Raw genomic sequence first — 19,900 nt, forward strand, 5'->3', positions numbered from 1 at the left:
GGAGAAGCAGTCTCCCCACTGAGCAGGGAGCCCAACAGAAGGCTTGATCCCAAGATCCTGGGATCACAGCCTGAGCCAAAGGCAGATGCTTAACCAACTGAGCCACCCAGGCACCCCCATCTGTTACTCTTAAATTAAGACTTTTAACCAGGCATGATAATGAGGAATAATTAAGGTGTGAAGCTGCTCTCAACACACTCATAGTTGGCCTGGGGCTAGCATATATATCCCCCTCTCATATATGAAGTCGAAGGCCATATCATAGTCTAGATTGCAGGTCTTGCTTCATAGCTGAGAGGCAGTAAACACCTACCCTGTAGACTAGCCTTTCCATGAAAATCTCCAGGCCCATTCAAGTCCCATCAGAGTGTTAAAAAAAGGAAGAGTTGGGCTAGAGCCTCAAAATGTATCCCCAGATTTCTAAATGATGCAAAGGCAAGAGGAAGCTTGGCCTGGGGACTATTCCTTGTGTCTGAGTCACTGACTGAGGTAGGAGCTGGGTATAAAGGAGGTGAAGGTACAGACTAGGGAGAGACACTAATTCTTAATCTCTGCCCAGTAAGGAAGATTGTACAAATTTGTTCATTAAAAAAATGGTCACTCAACACTGATGAGGTGATGATGATATAGGACTGGACAAAACAAAATCTCTGCATTCATGCCCCTAAATGAGATTGGGAGGCACTCAGACAAAGAACAAATCAAATAAACATTTTAGATGGTGATATGTACCCTGAAGAAAAAGAAAGCTGTGAGATATGGGGTGTATGGAAGGGACAGCTGGCTCACTGGAGGGGGAGGAAGATTTGCATTCAGATAGGGCCATTGGAGAAGACCTCACCTACTTGGTGACCTGGGAGCAAAGACCTAGGGGCTTGAGGGTGTTTGTGGAAGGACAGGTATAAAACTCCGGGACAGAAGCATGCGGAGTTTGCTTGAGTTCCCTGTGTGGCTGGAAAGGGGTGAAATGGGGAAGATCAGAGGTGGCACAGGACCCCATTCTGAAGGGCCTTACTGGTACAGCTGGGACTTTGGCTTTTAGTCAGCATAAGGAAGGAAGTAACTTCAGAGGCTTTTGAGCAAAGGAGGTTGTGATCTTATTGATTCCTGCAAGACTGTGGGCTCTGTTTCTCTCCTTTTTTCTTACTCTTCCTGCAGAGAAGATGCTTCATTTTAGACATATTTTAAAGAGGATATTAGAGAATTCTAGTTGCCACCATTATCTTTCCTCAGTGTTCTTCCTTGTTATGTGAGTTTAGTCAGAGATCCCTTTCCTTATTTGTGGTGTATTAGTTCACTAGGGCTGTGATAACAAAGTAGCACAGACTAAGTGGCTTAGACAATAGAACTTTATTTTCACACAATTCTGGAGCCTGGAAGTCTGAGATCAAGGTGTCCAAGGTGTTGGCAGGGTTGGTCCCTCCTGAGGACTGTGAGGGAGAGGTCTGTTTCAGCCTCTTTCCTTGGCTTATAGTTGGCTTTCTCTCTATGTCTTCATATTGTCTTCCCTCTGCCCAGGTCTTTGTCTAAATCTCCTGTTCTTGCAAGGACACCAGTCATATTGGATGAGGGTCCACACTAATGGCCCCATTTTATTTATTTTTTAATTAAAAGTTTTTTTAAAGATTTATTTACTTCAGAGAGAGTGCATGCATGAGAGAGGCGGAGAGGGAGAGGCCAACTCCCTGTTGAACAAAGAGCCCAATGTGGGGCTTGATCACAGGACCCTGAGATCATGCCCTGAGCCCAAGGCAGATGCTTAACTGAACCACCCAGGTACCCCTAATGTCTCCATTTCAACTTAATCACCACTGTGAAGACCCCCGTCTCTAAGTACAGTCATTCCAAGGTACTGGAGGTTAGGACTTCATGAATTTGAGAATGGGAGGTGAGCTCAGATAAGCCCATATGTTGTTATTAAACATTGTCAGTGACACTTCTTCCTTTCATGCTTCCATTTGCCATTTGAGCTGCTCTCAACTGTCTTGAGTATCCTGGCCTCCTCCTCCCAAGCATTGGGGAAAAGGCAGACAAGCTGAGCTCTCTTGGAGCCTTGGCGCTATTTTGCTTTGGGACAGAAAACAGAGGAGACTGATTTCCTTCTCTGAGGTCACTGGTTAGCAGTGATTATCATCATGTCCACAGAGTATAATACTGAAATGCATTTTAGTCTTCTTGCTCTTTGCAAAGATAAACTGTTAAGATTAGTCTTATTACATACTTGGTGTTTAACATGAACATTTAGCACAAGAATGTATGCATGTTTTAGGCATATAATGAGAAATTAACTACTAAGAATGTATTATTAATTTGATGTATTCTGGTTGCATTTTGATTATAACTTAAGTATTTAGATTATAGTATATGTATTAGTTTCCTAGGGTTTCCATAGCAAGGTACCGCAAACTGTCTGGCTTAAATAAAAAAAGATGCGTCTGTCACAGTTCTGGAGGCTAGAAGTCCCAAGTCAAGGTGTCAGCAGGGCCATGCTCTTTCTGAATGCTCTAGGGAAGAAGCTCTCCCACTTTGTTCTCTTAGCTCTTGGTATTGTCAGCAGTCCTTGGGCTTGAAGACAGACATGTCACTCCAGTCCCTGCCTCTATCATTACATGGCATTCTCCCTGTGTCAGTGTCTCTTTTTTCTCATAAAGATACCAGTCATATTGGATTAAGGCCCACCTTAATTAAAATGAGCTCATCAAGGGCACAGTAGGTGGCTCAGTGGTGAGTGTCTGCCTTTGGCTCAGGTCTTCATCCCAAGGTCCTGGGATCAAGTCTTGCATTGGGCTCTCTGTGGGGAGCCTGCTTTTCCCTCTGCCTGTCTCTGTGTCTCTCATGAATAAATAAATAAAATCTTAAAAAAATAAAAATAAAATGAGCTCATCTAAACTTGAGTACATCTGCCAAGACCCTATTTCCAAATAAGGCCACATTCACAGGTACCAGGGTTTAGGACTTCCAACATATCTTTTGGGGGGACACAATTCAGCCCACAGCAGCATAACTGACATGTTCAAGATAGCATTGTAGTGACTTTTTTGTGAAAATGCTAGAAACATTTATTTTCCATAAGCTCTCTGGCCACATTAAGGTTTGCTGCACTACTCCTCTTTTGAGTTAATTCTGGTACCAGTAGTTAGCTTTTCTAAAGTAGTCTCTTTGGGCACCTGAGTGGCTCAGTTGGTGGAGCATCTTGGACTCTTGATTTCAGTTCAGTCATGATCTCAGGGTCGTGAGATAGAGCCCCCCCATCAGGATCCATGCTCAGCAGGGAGTTTGCTTGAGATTCTCTCTCTCCTTCTCCCTCTGCCCACCCCCCTTTCTTTTTCTCTCTCTCTCTCTAAAATACATCTTAAAAAAATAAATTAGTCTCTTTTAAGTCTATAATAGGGCTCAAAGTAAGAAATAAAATCTCAGCAAAAAGTAGGATAGCTGAAACCATTAGGTGATTTTAGCCACAGTGTGTCTTCATGTCCACAACAGAGAGGTTCCATGGCATCAGCACTCTGGCAAAATGTGTGGGTCTGTATAAGAATGAAGGAAAGCATAGTAGGGGGAGGAGGGAGGTAAATTGGATTTCATCAAAAGTTAAAAACTTGTATGTATTATAAGAAAGTAAAGACTGAATGGGAGAATATATTTTCAAATCATATATCTGATTGTATCCAGAATATGTAAGGAACTCCTACAACTCAGTGATCAAAAGACCGTGCAATTGAAAAATGGGCCAAGGATTTGCATAGACATCTCCTCAGAGAACATATTCAAATGGCGAATAAGCACATGAAAATATGCCCTCCATCATTCGATTCTAGGGAAATGCAAATTAAAGCTAATGGGAGATCCAGTTTACACCCACTAGAGTGGCTAACATAAAAAACTGATAATATGTGTTGGTAAGTATGTGGAGAAATTAGAACTTGTATATGTTGCTGGAGGAGATGAAGACAGTCTGGTAGGTCTCCAAAATGTTAAACATAGAATTACCAGGAGACCTAGGGTTTCCACTCCTAAGTACATACCTAAGAGAAATGAAAACCTGCATGCACAATGCTTGAATGTTTATATTTATAGTAGCATTATTTATAATAGCCCAAAAGTAGAAACAACTCAAATGGCCAACGAACATGAGGTGGTAATATCTGTACAATGACATATCGTTCAGCAATAAAAAGGAGTTGATTCAGGGATGCCTGGGTGGCTCAGCAGTTGAGCATCTGCCTTTGGTCCAGGGCATGATCCCGGGATCCGGTGAGTCCCACTTCAGGCTCCTTGCATGGAGCCTGCTTCTCCCTCAGCCTGTGTCTCTGCCTCTCTCTCTCTCGCTGTGTCTCTCATGAATAAATACATAAATATCTTTTAAAAAAGGAATTGATTCATAAAATTCATAGAAAAGTATTAATACCTGCTACAACATAGATGAACCTTGAAAACATTATGATAAGTGCAAGAAGCCAGTTTAAAAGGCCACATACTCTGTGATTCCCTTTATATGAAATGCTCAAAACAGGGACATCTATACTGACAAAGTAGATTATTGGTCACCTGGGCCATCAGCATAGAATGAGATGAGTTGGCATGGGAAATGAGTACAGGTTGGAGTCCACGGGCTAGTGGGCACAAGTTTTCTTTTGGGAGTGATGTAAATGTTCTGCATTTTGATTGTGGTGATGGTTGTACAACGCTGAATATCCTAAAACCATTGAATTGTATGGGGTAGATGGGTGAAGTTTATAGTGTGTGAATTGTATCTTAGTAAAGCTATTTTTTAAAAAAGGAATGAGAAGGTAGAGACTAAAAATTCAGCTCATGGCAAAACTAGTTTAAGTGTGTGGCTGCCATGCTAGACACTACAGAAAGTAATCAGGAATTTCTGGGAATTTTTAGCACTTACTCAGTAACTGAATGAAGCTGCATGTTCAAGTGTCTAGGCTGGTCTCTGGCAGGTAAGTGCTTAATAAAATTGAACCCAAATAATAAGTAAAGTTTTATATTTTTAAAAAAGATTTTTATTAATTTGACAGGGGGTAGGGAGAGAGAGGGAGAGAGCAAGCACAAGCCAGGGGAGCAACTGAGAGAGAAGGCTCCCAGCTGAGCTGGGAGACCAATGTGGAGCTCGATCCCAGGACCCTGGGATCATGACCTGAGCTGAATGCAGATGCCTACCCACTGAGCCACCCAGGCACCACATAAAGTCTTATTTTATAAGAGCACTTTAATCAAATATATTTCTTTTTTTAATTTAAATTCAATTTGCTAACATATAATTTAATACCCAGTGCTCATCATATGCATGCCCTCCTTAAGTTACTCCCCCCCTCACTTCCCCTTCTGCACCTGTTTTTTTTTTTTTTTTTTCCCCAGAGTTAGGAGTCTCTCATGGTTTTCTTTCTAATTTTTTCCCCACTCAGTTCCCTCCCTTCCCCATACTCCTCTGCACTATTTCTTATATTGCATATATGAGTGAAACCATCTGATAATTGTATTTCTTTGATGGACTTATTTCTCTCAGCATAGTACCCTTAAATTCCATCCACATTGATATAAATGGTAGATATTCATCCTTTCTGATGGCTGAGTACTATTCCATTCTATATGTATACCACATCTTTATCCATTCATCTGTTGAAGGACATCGTGGCTCCCTCCACAGTTTGGCTATTGTGGACATTGCTGCTATGAACATTGGGGTGCAGGTGTCTTGTCATTTCACTACATCTCTATCTTTGGGTTAAATATACCTAGTAGTGCAATTGCTGGGTCATAGGGTAGCTCTATTTTTAGCTTCTTGAGGAATGTCCACACACACTTTTCCAGAGTGGCTGCACCAGCTTGCATTCCCACCAACAGTCTAAGTCTGGGTCATAGGGTAGCTCTATTTTAGCTTCTTGAGGAATGTCCACACACACTTTTCCAGAGTGGCTGCACCAGCTTGCATTCCCACCAACAGTTCCTCTTTCTCCACATTCTCGCCAATATTTGTTGTTTCTTATTGTTAATTTTAGCCATTCTCACCAGTGAAAGTGGTATCTCATTGTGGTTTTGATTTGTATTTCCCTGATGACAAATGATGTGGAGCATTTTTTCATGTGTCTGGTGGCCATTTGTGTTTTCTTTGGAGAAACGTCTTTTCATGTCTTCTGCCTATTTCTTGACTAGATTGTTGTTTTTTGGGTGTTGAGTTTGATGAGTTGTTTATAGATCTTGGATACTAGCCCTTTATCTGACATGCCATTTGCAAATATCTTCTCCCATTCTGTGGGTTGCCTTTTAGTTTTGTTGACTGTTTCCTTTGCTGTGCAGAAGCTTTTTATCTTGATCAAGTCCCAGTAGTTCATTTTTGCTTTTGTTTCCTTTGCCTTTATAGACATGTCTTTCAAGAAGCTGCTGTGGCCAAGTTCAAAAAGGTTGTTGCCTGTGTTCTCCCCTAGGGTTTTGATGGATTCCTGTCTCACATTTAGATCTTTCATCCATTTTGAATTTATATTTGTGTATGGTCTAAGAGAGTGGTCCAGTTTCATTCTTCTGTGTGTGGCTGTCCAATTTTCCCAACACCCATTTATTGAAGAGATTGTCTTTTTTTCCATTGGATATTCTTTCCTGCTTTGTTGAAAATTAGTTGACTATAGAGTTGAGAGTTCATTTCTGGATTTTCTATTTTGTTCCATTTATCTGTGTGTCTGTTTTTGTGCTAGTACCATATTGTCTAGATGATCACAGCTTTGTAATAATAGAGCTTGACCTCAGGTTTTGTGATGCCTCTAGCATTGGTTTTCTTTTTCAACATATCTTTGGCTATTTGGGGTCTTTTCTGGTTCCATAGAAATCTTAGGATTACTTGTTCCAATTCTGCGAAGAAAGTCCATGGTATTTTGATAGGGATTGCACTGAATGTATAAATTGCTCTAGGTAGCATAGACATTTTCACAATATTTGTTCTTCCAATCCATGAACATGAAATATTTTTCCATTTGTGTGTTCCTACAATTTCTTTTATGAGTATTCCACTGTTTTCTGAGTACAGATCTTTTCCCTCTTTGGTTAGGTTTATTCCTAGGTATCTTAGAAGTTTTGGTGCAATTGCAAATGGGATCGATTCCTTAAATTCTCTTTCTTTAGTCTCATTGTTAGTGTATAGAAATGCAACTTATTTCTGTGCATTGACTTTATATCCTGTCACATTGCTGAATTGCTGTATGAGTTCTAGCAATTTTGGAATGGAGTCTTTGGGTTCTCCGCATGTCATCTGCGAAGAGTGAGAGTTTGACTTCTTTTTTGCCAACTTGTTCTTTTTGTTCTCTGATGGCTGAGGGTAGGACTTCTAGTACTGTGTTGAACAACAGTGGTGAGAGTGGGCATCCCTTTCGTGTTCCTGACCTTAGGGGAAAGGCTCTCTCAGTTTTTCACCATTGAGAATGATATTCACTGTGGGCTTTTCGTAGATGGCTTTTGTGATATTGAGGTATGTTCCCTCTGTCCCTGCACTTTGAGAGTTTTAATCGAGAAAAGATGCTGTATTTTGTCAAATGCTTTCTGTATATCAATTGAGAGGATCATATGGTCCTTGTCTCTTATTAATGTGGTCTTTCATATTGATTTATGAATGTTGAACCACCCTTGCATCCCAGGGATAAATCCCACTTAGTTGTGGTGAATATTTATTTTAACGTACTGTTGGATCCTCTTGGCTAGTAGCATCTTGGTGAATATTTTGACATCCATGTTCATCAGGAATATAGGTCTGTAATTCTCCTTTTTGTTGGGGTCGTTGTCTGGTTTTGGGATCAAAGTAATGCTGGCCTCATAGAATGAGTTTGGAGGTTTTCATTTCTGTCTTGATCAGATGTATTTCTGTTTCTAAGTTCTAATTGGATAGTTATGGTTTATCTGGTTTCACGTTAAGCCAGAGAATCTCTTCCTTTCTCAAAGTCTAGGACTCTGCTTCTTGTGTATGCAAAACTAGCCTGAGACAACTTTATAGGCTGAGTTTGGGAGAAGTGATCTCCATACGAGGGACATTTCACGTTGGTCTCAGAGGACAGAATGTATACCGGAGAACTTAGTGTGGAGAACCAACTTTGATATTGCTTCACAAAGCAAACTTTTACACTTACGTACCCACATGTAGCATATAAATGTGGGGAAGTCAATGTGACCAAAACAAAGATTTTTATAATTAATTTTTCAGTTTATATTCTGTATATCCCTAGAGTGTTTTGGTAGAATATTTACATTATATTTTTATGGGCTAATTCTACTAAAAAAGAGTGCTCAATATTTTTATAAGTTATTTGAATTATTACATTTTCTAAATCTTAAAAAATTAATTTTTGATTATATAATTAAACATTTTCTTCCTAATTTTATTCAGGCTATGGTAAACGACATGGTTAATGATTCAAGTCTATTTATGTTGGTATTTTTATAATAAAACATTTCAGTGTTAGTGCCTCCGGACATTATAGCCCTAGCATGATTAGAGAAACCATATAATGTACAATCACATATAAATGGTAATAGAAAAATGAAAGTTGATTATATATGAAATATTTTTTTAAAGATTTAATTTATTTATTTTGAGAGAGAGAGAGCATGCACCCAGGCAGGGGAAGGAGCAGAGAGAGAGAGAGAGAGAATTTCAAGCAGACTCCATACTGAGCTCTGAGCCTGACTTGGGCCTCAATCCCACGACCTCGAGATCATGATCTGAGCCAAAACCAAGAGCCAGATGCTCAACCTACTGAGCCACCCAGGAGCCCCTATTTATGAAATCTTTAAAAAGTATTTTTGGAATATTCCGACAAGGAGGGTGATGCAATGTCTGGGAATGGAGATATTCCAGTTTGGGACCCAGATAATCGCAGTACAGGGATAGGATTGGTAAGGAATATTATGAAGGAACAATAGCCTATGTGGTGACTGATTGGATATGAGGAAGGATCAGATGATGGGACATTATCATGCTAGTACAACCCGCTGACTTTACACACGAGGAAACAGCTATCTGGAGAAGTTGGAGATCTAACTTTACTCTGCAGCTGTTTCTATACTGTCCCATTGCCTCAGGTTGGTGAGGTGTCAGGGTAGAGGAGAAACAGTACTAGGGCAGCAGTTAGGAGACCTTGTTCAAGTGAGCATCTGTTGCTAGCTTCCTAATGAAACTTCAACACATCCTTCTATTCCTCTAGGACTTCATTGTTTCCGTCTTTAGATTGAGTGCTCGCAGATGGTCATTCAGGGTTTCTCAGTGAAGACATTGAAAGAGGGAATGTGTATAGTGGACTGGTCTTGGATGTTCTGGATTTGCAGGACAGGAGGATAGAAAAGTGCCTGTTTGGCTGGCTTCACTTAGCATCAGTGAGAAAAAGACTAATATCATGATTTCACTCATATGTGGAATTTAAGAAACAAAACAGATGAACATAGGGGAAGGGAAAAAAAGTAAAATAAGAAGAAACCAAAAAGGGAGACAAACCATGTGACTCTTAACTCTAGGGAACAAATTGAGGGTCACTGGAAGGGAGAGTGGGGAAACGGGGTAACTGGGTGATTGGCATTAAAGGAGGGCATGTGAGCACTGGGTGTTAAATGCAAGGAATGAGTCCTTGACCTCTACCACTGAAGCTAATGATATGTTAATTAATTGATTTTAAGTAAATAAAAAAATAAAAAGTACCTGTTTGACATTTCTAAACCAAGATTCATGCTGTGGAGAAAGAATGCCACCCTGCAGAGAAATATTTGCATGTTACAGTGTGGAGATAATAATCTTCTATTTATGCTGTCTCCAAGTCATGTATATTTGCTGAACTGATGCTATGTTCTCCATTATTGGAGAACAGTGTATACCAGTTTGAAGTGACTTCTAACTCATAATATCATCTGCTGTCTCACTGTAGGTGGCTTCCATTTTAAATAATTAGGTTGTTAAATTTAAGTGCTCATACTTTTTTATAAAAGAGGAAGATCACATTTAGCATTCCCCATTGTCCTTACTTTTTCTTTTAATTGAATATTCAGTAACATATATTGAGTCTTACAGAAGTAGTTATTTGTGAGATTTGGGGTTTTGATGTGTGGCTGGCAAATACAAGGTGACTTTAAAAATTAGTTCTAGATAGCTACTATATCCTTCCTCAAATGGATTTTTTCAAACAAATGTGTGTGTTTATTTTTCTCCCTGTAAAAGTCATCAAGGAAAGTTAAGTTTTTATCATTAAAGGCTCCCCCAAACACAAATGTTGAGTTGTTTTTAGAGATCTCTGAATTTTAGGGATAGTGTGATCTAGTGAAAATACTCTCAGGCAAAGAATCAGGGAAAAGCCTCTTTATGTTAAATAGTCTTGCTACAAGCCCCACCTGTCTGCATTGGTTTCCTTAAACCTAGAAAATCCGGCTGTGCTCATTTATCTCAGAGTGACCATGTAGCAGTGCTACCTACCAGGTTGTGTTGTGCGATTATAAGCACTTTCATTTCCAGCACTGCTTCTCTTTATTTCCACATTATTTTTGTGAGTGGGAAACTGAAGAAGTTTTTAAAAAGAATGAACAGATGGAAGATCCTCAGAATATTTTAGGATTCAACCTAGAGATGGGGACTTTATTTATGAATGTAGTGATATATATGTACTATAAATATAGTTTTGTTGTTACATATAAAGATGTTTCTGGCAAGTAGTTTTTTTTTTTTTTTTTTTTAAGATTTACTTATTTTAGAGAGAGAGAGCATGAGTGGGAGGGGCAGAGGGAGCAAGAATCTCAAGCAGATGTCACGCTGAGCATGGAGCCCGACACAGGGCTCCATCTCATGATCCTGAGATCATGACCTGAGCCAAAACCAAGAGTCAGACACCCAATCGACTTGCCACCCAGGTGCACTGTCCCCTTTTTAAAAATTTATTTATTTGAGAGAGAGAGAGAGAGAGAGAGCAAGCAAGCAGGGGGAGGGCAGAGGGAGAGAGAGAATCCTGAAGCAGACTCTCTATTGACCATGAGGCCTGACTCGGAGATTGATCCCAGGATTCCAAGATCTATGACCTTATTTGAAATCAAGAGGTGACTGCTTAACCAACTGAGCCACCAGGTGCCCCAAGTCTTTTTCAGTCAAAGTCATTGACAACTAAGAAATGTTATACAATCGTGAAAATAGTAGATTTAAGAAAAAAGTGTATATAACAGGTTGGGAGATTTAAGAAAAAAAGTATATAACAGGTTGGGAGAAATTACCTAATTGTGTGCCCTCTGAGACCTTAGAGAACAACCAGTTAACTCAGGATGACAGAGGAGGGCCTGGGGATATTCAGGAAAGGTTAAAATAAGGCTTTTTGAGGTTTCAGCAAACTGTAGCAAATCCCCATAAAACTCTACATGTGTTTTAGATTCACTGTAGATTAGTGTATCATAAATGAGGGAACAAATTACTCTCCCTAACAAGGTAGAAATTTTAATTTGATTTTTGATGGCTTTTTGGGGGTGAGATTTTTATCTTTTCAAGAAATAAGATATCAGATGATTTTTGACATTTTACAGAATTTCAGTTGTTTACTTTTTCCTTTTTAAAAAGTTTAAATTCAATTTTTTAAATTAAAGAAATTTAAAAAATTTTTTTAAATTTAATATAAAGTATATTATTATTTTCAGACGTAGAGTTCAGTGATTCATCAGTTGTATGTAACACCCAGTGCTCATTACATCACATAACTTCCTTAATGCCCATCACCCACTTAACCCATCTCCCCCACACCTCTCCCCTCCAACAACCCTCAGTTTGTTTCCTATGATTAGAACTAAAGTGGTTTAATTGCCGATATGATTCTAGAGGAAATATAGTCCTAGAAAAAAAAAATCACATTATCAAACTCATCTCCTTGTCTTATGAGTAAGAAAATTAGGTATAATTAGGGGGAAAGGTCTTAGAGAAAACTTATAAATACTAAACAGTTTGAAACAATTAGTCTTAGAAGGTTTAGTTCTCAAAATTTTCTTGCCTCTGACCTTACTTTATCATTCCTCTTGGCCAAATATATTGATTAAGACCTGAATTTTAACCACTGATAGCCTCAGCTGCTGTTGGTCATGAAATTTGGGAGGTTTAGTCAAATTCATCTAACTAATTTCAGTGAACTTTTTTTCATTCTTCATCTTCTTTGACCATTCAGTTTACTTGACATTGTTGACTATCCTGGCTAACATTCTGGCTCATTCGTGTTTGTTTTTCTGCTTGCTTATTCTTTTCTGTTCAGCCTTTCAATGATGGAGTTCCTCAGATTTTGTTTCTAACTTTCTCATACCTATGTGATCCAATATAAGAGCTATTAATCATATATGGCTATTTAAATTTAAATTAATTAAAGGTAAATAGAAATTTAAAAGTGAGTTCTTCAGTCATACCAGCCACATTTCAGTTGTTCAGCAACCATATGTGCCCACCATATTGGATAGCACAGAATAAACATTTCCATCACCATGGAAGGTTTTTTTTTTTAGGTAGCGCTGCCTCTGTCCTTTCCCTGGCTAGTTTTCTCTTCCCCTTATCTGTATGCTGATAAGTCTCCAAATTTTTATCTACAGAACCTCTATGCTCTACTTTTTATTTACTGCTGCTTACTTAGTGTTGTGTGTGTGTGGTTTTTTTTAAATATTTTCTTTATTCATGAGAGACAGAGAGGCACAGACACAGGCAAAGGGAGAAGCAGGCTCCATGCAGGGAACCCGATGTGGGACTCAATCCCGGGACCCCAGGATCACACCCCTGGCCTAAGGCAGACGCTAAACCACTGAGCCACCTGGGCTGCCCTTACTCAATATTTTTATTTGAATATCATAAAGGGACCTCCAAGTGAAAATGTCCAAATCATAGTACCACATAACTGATCACACTGTTTCTTATCCTGTTGAATAGGATCATCATCCATTCAAATGTCATAAACTAGGAGTCATTTCTGTTCATTCCTTCTACATCATGTACTATATTTAGTCCATTATTGTCACACAGATTGACCTCCTAAATACATCTCAACTCGTTCTCTTTCTCTACATGACCATCTTCTACTACCAGTCTCTTGAACTATGGTATAGCTCCTTCACTGAAGGAGTTCAGTCTACTCCTGCCCCTATATTTTTCATACTGAAGTCACAATGATTAAAAAATACAGATGTGCAGATGTCATCATGTTGTCTCCATGCTTAAAACCCTTCATTGTCTTCCCATTGTTCTTAGACATGAAACCTACAAGGTCCTGCTTACTCTGGCCCCTGTTTCTGTCTTCAGCTTCATCTCTTGCCATTCTACTCCTTTTTTCCACACTAATATTTCTTTTTCCTCAACTCACTGTGATTCATCCTGCCTCATATTCCTTGCCCATTTTGCTGCTTCTTCTTAGAATGCTACTCTACTCTCAATCTCACTCTGTCTAGGTAATTCCTACTTATTTTTATATTTTATTTCAAATGTCTCTTCTTTTATCACAACCCCACTTCCCCTGATTCTGAGTGGCTGAGAAAATTCTTGAGTTTTTAGGACCCCTCATATCAGTAGAGGATAATATACTCTGGAGGAAGTCTTAATCACCAGAAGTAGGTCTTTAGTCATTCAACACTTTTTTGAGTGACGTTATATGTTAGATATAGCTGTACAGTGAAAAAAACAAACAAACAAAAACCTGTTTCTGACCTTAAGGAGATCATAGTCTAACAAGGAGACAGGGAGACACACATACCAAATTCTAATACAGTTTGAAAATGTAGTGAGAGTTGCATGTTTATGATTTAGTAGTGGAACAGATGTGTGGGGCAGTCACCTCTACCCAGAACAGAGGTCAAGAAAGACTTTTTCTTAAGAGTAGCAGAGTTGAGTTGGAAAGATTGAATGGCCCTCATTTCCTTCTGGGCTTATCAGGTGGATATGGATAGATGGTACCACATGTCCACAAAGAAGATAGCTGTGGAATGGCCTCCTGTGTATAGCTGTCGGGTGAGACACTGTGCTGGTGCCTGGCATGTAATGAAAAGATAAAGTTTGATAGGAAGACAGAGGCTGGTACTACAGAGACTTATAAGCTATCCTAAGAACTTCGGATTTAATTCTATAGAGCAGAGGTTTTCAAACTATAGTGTGCATCATGATCATCTGGAGGGCTTGTTACAATGCAGATTCCTGGACCCTGCCCCAAAGTTTCTGATTCTGTAGATCTGGAGTGGGCCCCCTAAGAGTTTGCATTACTTACAGGTTCCCCGGCAATGCTGATGCTACTCATCCAGGAACCACACTTTGAGAGCTACTATTATACATAGTGAAGAGCCATTAATGTATTAGTGTTTGTATTTTAGTAGCCAACTCCTTTCGCTTTTTACTTACAATTCGAACAGCCAGAGTAGTTGAGCCATAGTCTATTGAAATAAGCTGACTGCTATGGTCTGAACGTTCATGTCTCCCGAAATTCTTACATTGAAATCCTAACACCTAAACAGGATGGTATTGGGCGGTGAGGCCTTTGGAAGGTACTTAAGTCATGAGAGTGGAGCTCTCATGAATGGGACTAGTGCTTTTATCAGAGAGGCTCCAGAGAGATCCCTACCTGCATCTAGCATGTAGACATGGCTAAAAGGTGGCCATCTGCACCATGGAAGAGGGCTTTCACCAGAACCTGATCATGCTGGCACACTAATCTTGAATTTCCAGTCTCCAGGACTATGAGAAATGAATTTCTGTTGTTTATAGCCACCCAGTCTGTGGTAATAGGCATCGGAGTGAACTAAGACACTGGCCAAGAATTCGTAGGAATTCTAAGTATTACTGGGACATAGGCTAAATTGTCCCTGCAGTTTGGTGGGAATAAGTCCAGTATTTTAGCTCCCTTTTTATTTATTTATTTTTTAATTTTTATGAGAGAGAGAGAGAGAGAGAGGGAGAAGCAGGCTCCATGTACCGGGAGCCTGACGTGGGATTCGATCCCGGTCTCCAGTATCGTGCCCTGGGCCAAAGGCAGGCGCTAAACCGCTGCGCCACCCAGGGATCCCATTTAGCTCCCTTTTTAAAGCCTTCCTTTCTGTTCTGAATCCTGAAATGTTATTAAGAATAGTTAAGGTGATTCAAGAGAAACATTTATTCAGCTGACTACAAAGGCCATGATGTTGATTTGAATCTGCTAGAAACTGCAAAGTATAAATAGTACACCTTGGGGAGTAACATGCTCATAGTATTGATGGGGAGGCTTTGGTCAAGTTGTGAATCTTCTTTAGAGTATAAGTAAGCAGCTTTGGAGTTGAATATATCAAGTAGAAGTGAAGAAGAATTTCAGAAAATATTACATGTGTATATGGACACAGTTGCTGATAAGAACCATAATGATTTCCATTAGGAATTATTTTAGTAAAGATAATATGTAGCTTCTTTGTCTGATCTGGTAAAGTTGTCCCTGCCTGAAAGAAGGGAGCCAATCTATAGACTCTAGTGGGCTTCTCAGGGTCCTTCCTTGTGCTTTGATGTGATCTGAGTTTCCAGCATTGCTGTAAACTGATACAAACAGTTCCTAATTTATGAATCACCTAAACTTAGAAGGCACTCCAGCCCATGGCCACAGGGGCCTTTCTAGGGTTTCTCTCTGCCCAGCCCTCCTGCTGTGAGGACTGCAGCTTCTGGCACCTGCTAGCTCTTCTCTGACATCCTACCTGGCTCCCTGGTCCCCATCTGTCCTCTGCCTTGAAGGGACTAAGGGCTCAAGGCACTTCCACTATTCTCTGTATAAGTGCTTAACATTATAGCCAGTCCTCCTCCCATCCCAGTACCCCAAGAAAACTTTAATCATCATACATTCTAACAAACACTTGCACTTATAGAAATGACGGTCCAGTCCAGAGATGTTAAGTAATATGCCTGTTGTAACTAGAACTAGTCAATCACACACAGATCTAGAATTTGAACCCAGGTATGATTTTTAGTCTTTTTTTTTTAATTTAATTTAATTTAATTTATTTATGATAGGCACACAGTGAGAGAGAGAAAGAGGCAGAGACATAGGCAGAGGGAGAAGCAGGCTCCATGCACCGGGAGCCCGACGCGGGACTCGATCCTGGGTCTCCAGGATCGCGCCCTGGGCCAAAGGCAGGCGCCAAACCGCTGCGCCACCCAGGGATCCCCTGATTTTTAGTCTTGATCTCTTTGCACTGCACTGCTCATTCACGTGGGTAGATGTTATGAAACTCTTGTTCAAAATTTACAAATTATTGGGCCAGATCTATGTTCTAAGTGTGTCTCATGCCTGTTCAGCTCATGGTTCCAGTTTGGGAGCAGGAGTCTCCTGGTAATTTATTGTGTGGATTTAGTTGATATGATATTATTACTTTAAAAATATATTGCAAGAAAAAAAAATATATTGCAAGCATGTTGGAGGGCCTTAAACCAGAGGAAGTGCTAAAAGTTTCAGTACTTGAGACATTTAAAGGAAGGAAGAAAAAGTGTGCCATAAGCATACCTGACCAGGCTAGGCAAGGTCAAACTACAAGATATCTGTAGTCTTCTCCATTGTAACATGAGTGCTTCCGCCATTAACTCCTGCTGTGATTTCTGCTTATTCCTCAAGTATGCTTTCTACTAAAGTGGAGTGACACTTTAGACTCTGAAATTCAGGTGTTTGATGTGGTAAGAAAATTCCATTTTTTCTTTTTGAAGAAAGAACATACCGGCCTCCAGTTGAAAAACAAGATAAATAAATACATATATTTTTTAATTCCTGGGCAACTTTTGAGGTGATCTTCAGATAATTTTGAAAAAATGTGTGGTAATGGGATTTGCTCTCAGTTTCACATTGAGAAGTCAAGCACCATTTCTCATTTTGAAACTTGACCACTCCCTAGGTAAATACATACCCCATTCCTTGAACCCTCCTCTCAAGGGGGGTTTATTAAAACTTCTATTTGCATGTACAAGAAAGATTCAAAGGATTGTTAGTCTGTCGCTGTGAAGGCCCAACGTTCTCCAATGAGAAACTCCTTTAATTCCATACCTTGTGGGCTGGGCGGGGGCAAGAGAAGGCCTTTGCATTCTATGGAGGAAAGCCACATGTTGGGGAGTCAGGGGACGGGGGCACGTGTGCAGCCCATCTCCTTAACTATCACAGAGTTTGTGGAGTGGGAGTGCAGGGCACAGTTTTGCTCCCCTAGGGTGTCGGGGTGTTTGAGGAAGTCCGGAAACCTTATTGGTTGTCCCATCTGGGGGAAGGGATGCTACTGGCATCTAGTGGTAGAGGCCAGGAGCGCTGCTCAGCATCCCCAAATACCCAGGACAAGCCCCTACAAGAAAAAAAGAAGATGTGGTTTATGTATACAATGGAATATTACTCAGCTATTAGAAATGACAAATACCCACCATTTGCTTCAACGTGGATGGAACTGGAGGGTATTATGCTGAGTGAAGTAAGTCAGTCGGAGAAGGACAAACATTATATGTTCTCATTCATTTGGGGAATATAAATAATAGTGAAAGGGAAAATAAGGGAAGGGAGAAGAAATGTGTGGGAAATATCAGAAAGGGTGACAGAACATAAAGACTGCTAACTCTGGGAAACGAACTAGGGGTGGTAGAAGGGGAGGAGGGCGGGGGGTGGGAGTGAATGGGTGACGGGCACTGGGTGTTATTCTGTATGTTAGTAAATTGAACACCAATAAAAAAAAAAAAAAAAAAAGAAAAATGTATCCAGCCCAAAATGTCAGTAGTGCTGAGGATGAGAATCCCTGCTCTGTTATCTATTGACTCCCCCAATCAGCCTGCCGAGAGTGCTGCTATTAGGGGATGTCTTGGGATTTGGTAATGTGCTATGAGAGAAGAAAAAATACTGTGCTGGTGGCATTTTCTAGGACCTGAAAAAGAAAGTGGGGGCATGTTAACCACTTGTGCTATTTCTGGTCTCCTTAGTTTACACTGTAAATTACTTCACCCTCGTTTGCCTCATTAGAAGTAGTACCCAACACTTCTCCCTGGCGTTTGTATTTTACTGCAAGACACCTCACTTGCTTGGGGGAGAACTGTATCATGGGCAGAAGTTTTAAAGCAAAAAGCTGTGCCATGATGTTGTCCCTGGGTCTACTGTAATGACTTTATAGTCAAAAGCGTTCACCCAGAGTCTAATCCGAATTTCTTTTTTCAGCAGAGGAACCCAGTGAACCCATTTTCTTTTGTTCCGATCTCAGTAGAATGTGGACTATACAGAAGGAAGAACAGTAAATATTTGTAATTAATTGCTTTAGAATATTCTATCACTTTGTGTGTTCATCTTGGCACCAGTTTCAAGAGCCACTGCCATCCAGTGTTTCACCTAGCACTGTTTATCTTCTTGGCCTTTGTTTTTTATAGCTAGGTCAGACCGTTTGTGTGATTAACCAGTTTGTAACAACACACACTGTTACCTAACGCTCTGCCGAGAAACAGCCATTCGAGTCTGGCCTGAGCTGGGCCACCGTGTGTTGTCACGTACCCAGTTGCCCATACTTCTCTTGGCATGAATATTTCCTGACCGAATGGGTTTTTAGGTCACAAAGCATATTCATCTGCACTGCCAGATTTGGAAGGATTTTGGCACAACAGGACATAGGCTGCATGAGTTCCATGTTAGTCACTTAGCACTGAACATGGTATTAGTTTTCTGAGACAAAAATAAACAAAATTGCCTAAGCAACAAGCTGCTGTGGAGTTCGTTAGCAACAAGCTTTGTGATCAGACAATGGCATTGTATTGCCCTTTAACAAACAGAACGTATTCACGTGAGCAGGCGACGACATCCAAGTGGAACACGAGAATATTCTTCCCAGCCCTGCAGCTGGGTTTTAGATGAAGGTTTATTCTCTTTCTTCCTTCTTTTTGGAATTTGCTTCTAGTTTTTGTGCTTTTAGAAAAGGCTTTTACTCTTTCTTGAGAGAAGAATTTGGTTGTTGATCAATGTGTGTCAATTTCTTCCTATATGTATCTCTTTATTTTTAACCCCGCATTAAAACTATTACCTAGAAAGAAAAAAAAAAAACTATTACCTAGATTTATTCTATAAAAAGGCAATTCTTTTGTTCCCAAAATTGAGAGTATTTTAAATATGCATAAAATTTAGATTTTAAAGCTATGTTTTAAAAATGAAACTTTTTTTTCCCCTGAAAAATTAGCCGTTACAAGCATGTATTTCTTTAGGCACACACACAAAGCACCCCAGTTTGTGAAAGACTAATTTGGGGGCAGATTTACCTTTACCTTCCCTCGAAGGGGACTCTGAAATGCTATTTTTCCTCTTGAGATTATCATCATTGTTATTATTATTAACATGGAGTTAATGAGCTCTTTGGTCAGGGCCTATCAGCCAAGGATAGGACAAGTTGGAAACTATTATCGAGGTCAAATGGAAGCGTCTCTTCAGCACACATAGAGAAAAGTCATCCTCTAACATCTGCCTGACCCGATGGAACATGGCTGTCTGTCTGTTAGCCTGAAGTCTACCTATTACCCTCTGTGCTAAGTACCAGAAAAAAACGCTTTTGAAAGATAGTGTTTTGTGGTGCTCACCTAAGTTTTTTCAGTTACTCTGTTGAGCCTGCCTAGATGCTGTTTTAAGGCATTTATACAAGTTGACTAAGTGGAACATGAACGAGGTAAGGATCATCCTAGGGAAGTGGTTGAGTTCTATAAAACATTGCTTAGGCTCCACCTTGAGGGGCCCCTTCTTTCATTATGGGTAGTTCTTACCTAAGCTGAGCACATTCTGACTCACCCCCAGAAGGTGTGATCTACCTGCATAGGTATATTCATATTTACTGGGTGGTCACCTAGGCCCTGGACATTGCCTAAAACAATCTTACTGTTTCTGAAGTGAGCTTGCTCTTCTGCTTTCTATAGAGGATTTCCCACTTTAAGGAGAATTGTATG

At 40.0% G+C, this 19,900-nt stretch overlaps 1 protein-coding gene across 6 annotated transcripts in view; it reads left to right on the forward strand.

Moving 5' to 3' along the window:
- The window catches only part of SNX25 (sorting nexin 25), a 142,796-nt gene that overhangs the window by 77,039 nt on the left and 45,857 nt on the right, over positions 1-19,900 (forward strand). The window lies entirely within an intron of this gene.

Source organism: Canis aureus, chromosome 15, assembly GCF_053574225.1.
Source record: "Canis aureus isolate CA01 chromosome 15, VMU_Caureus_v.1.0, whole genome shotgun sequence".
Classification (NCBI taxonomy): domain Eukaryota; kingdom Metazoa; phylum Chordata; class Mammalia; order Carnivora; family Canidae; genus Canis; species Canis aureus.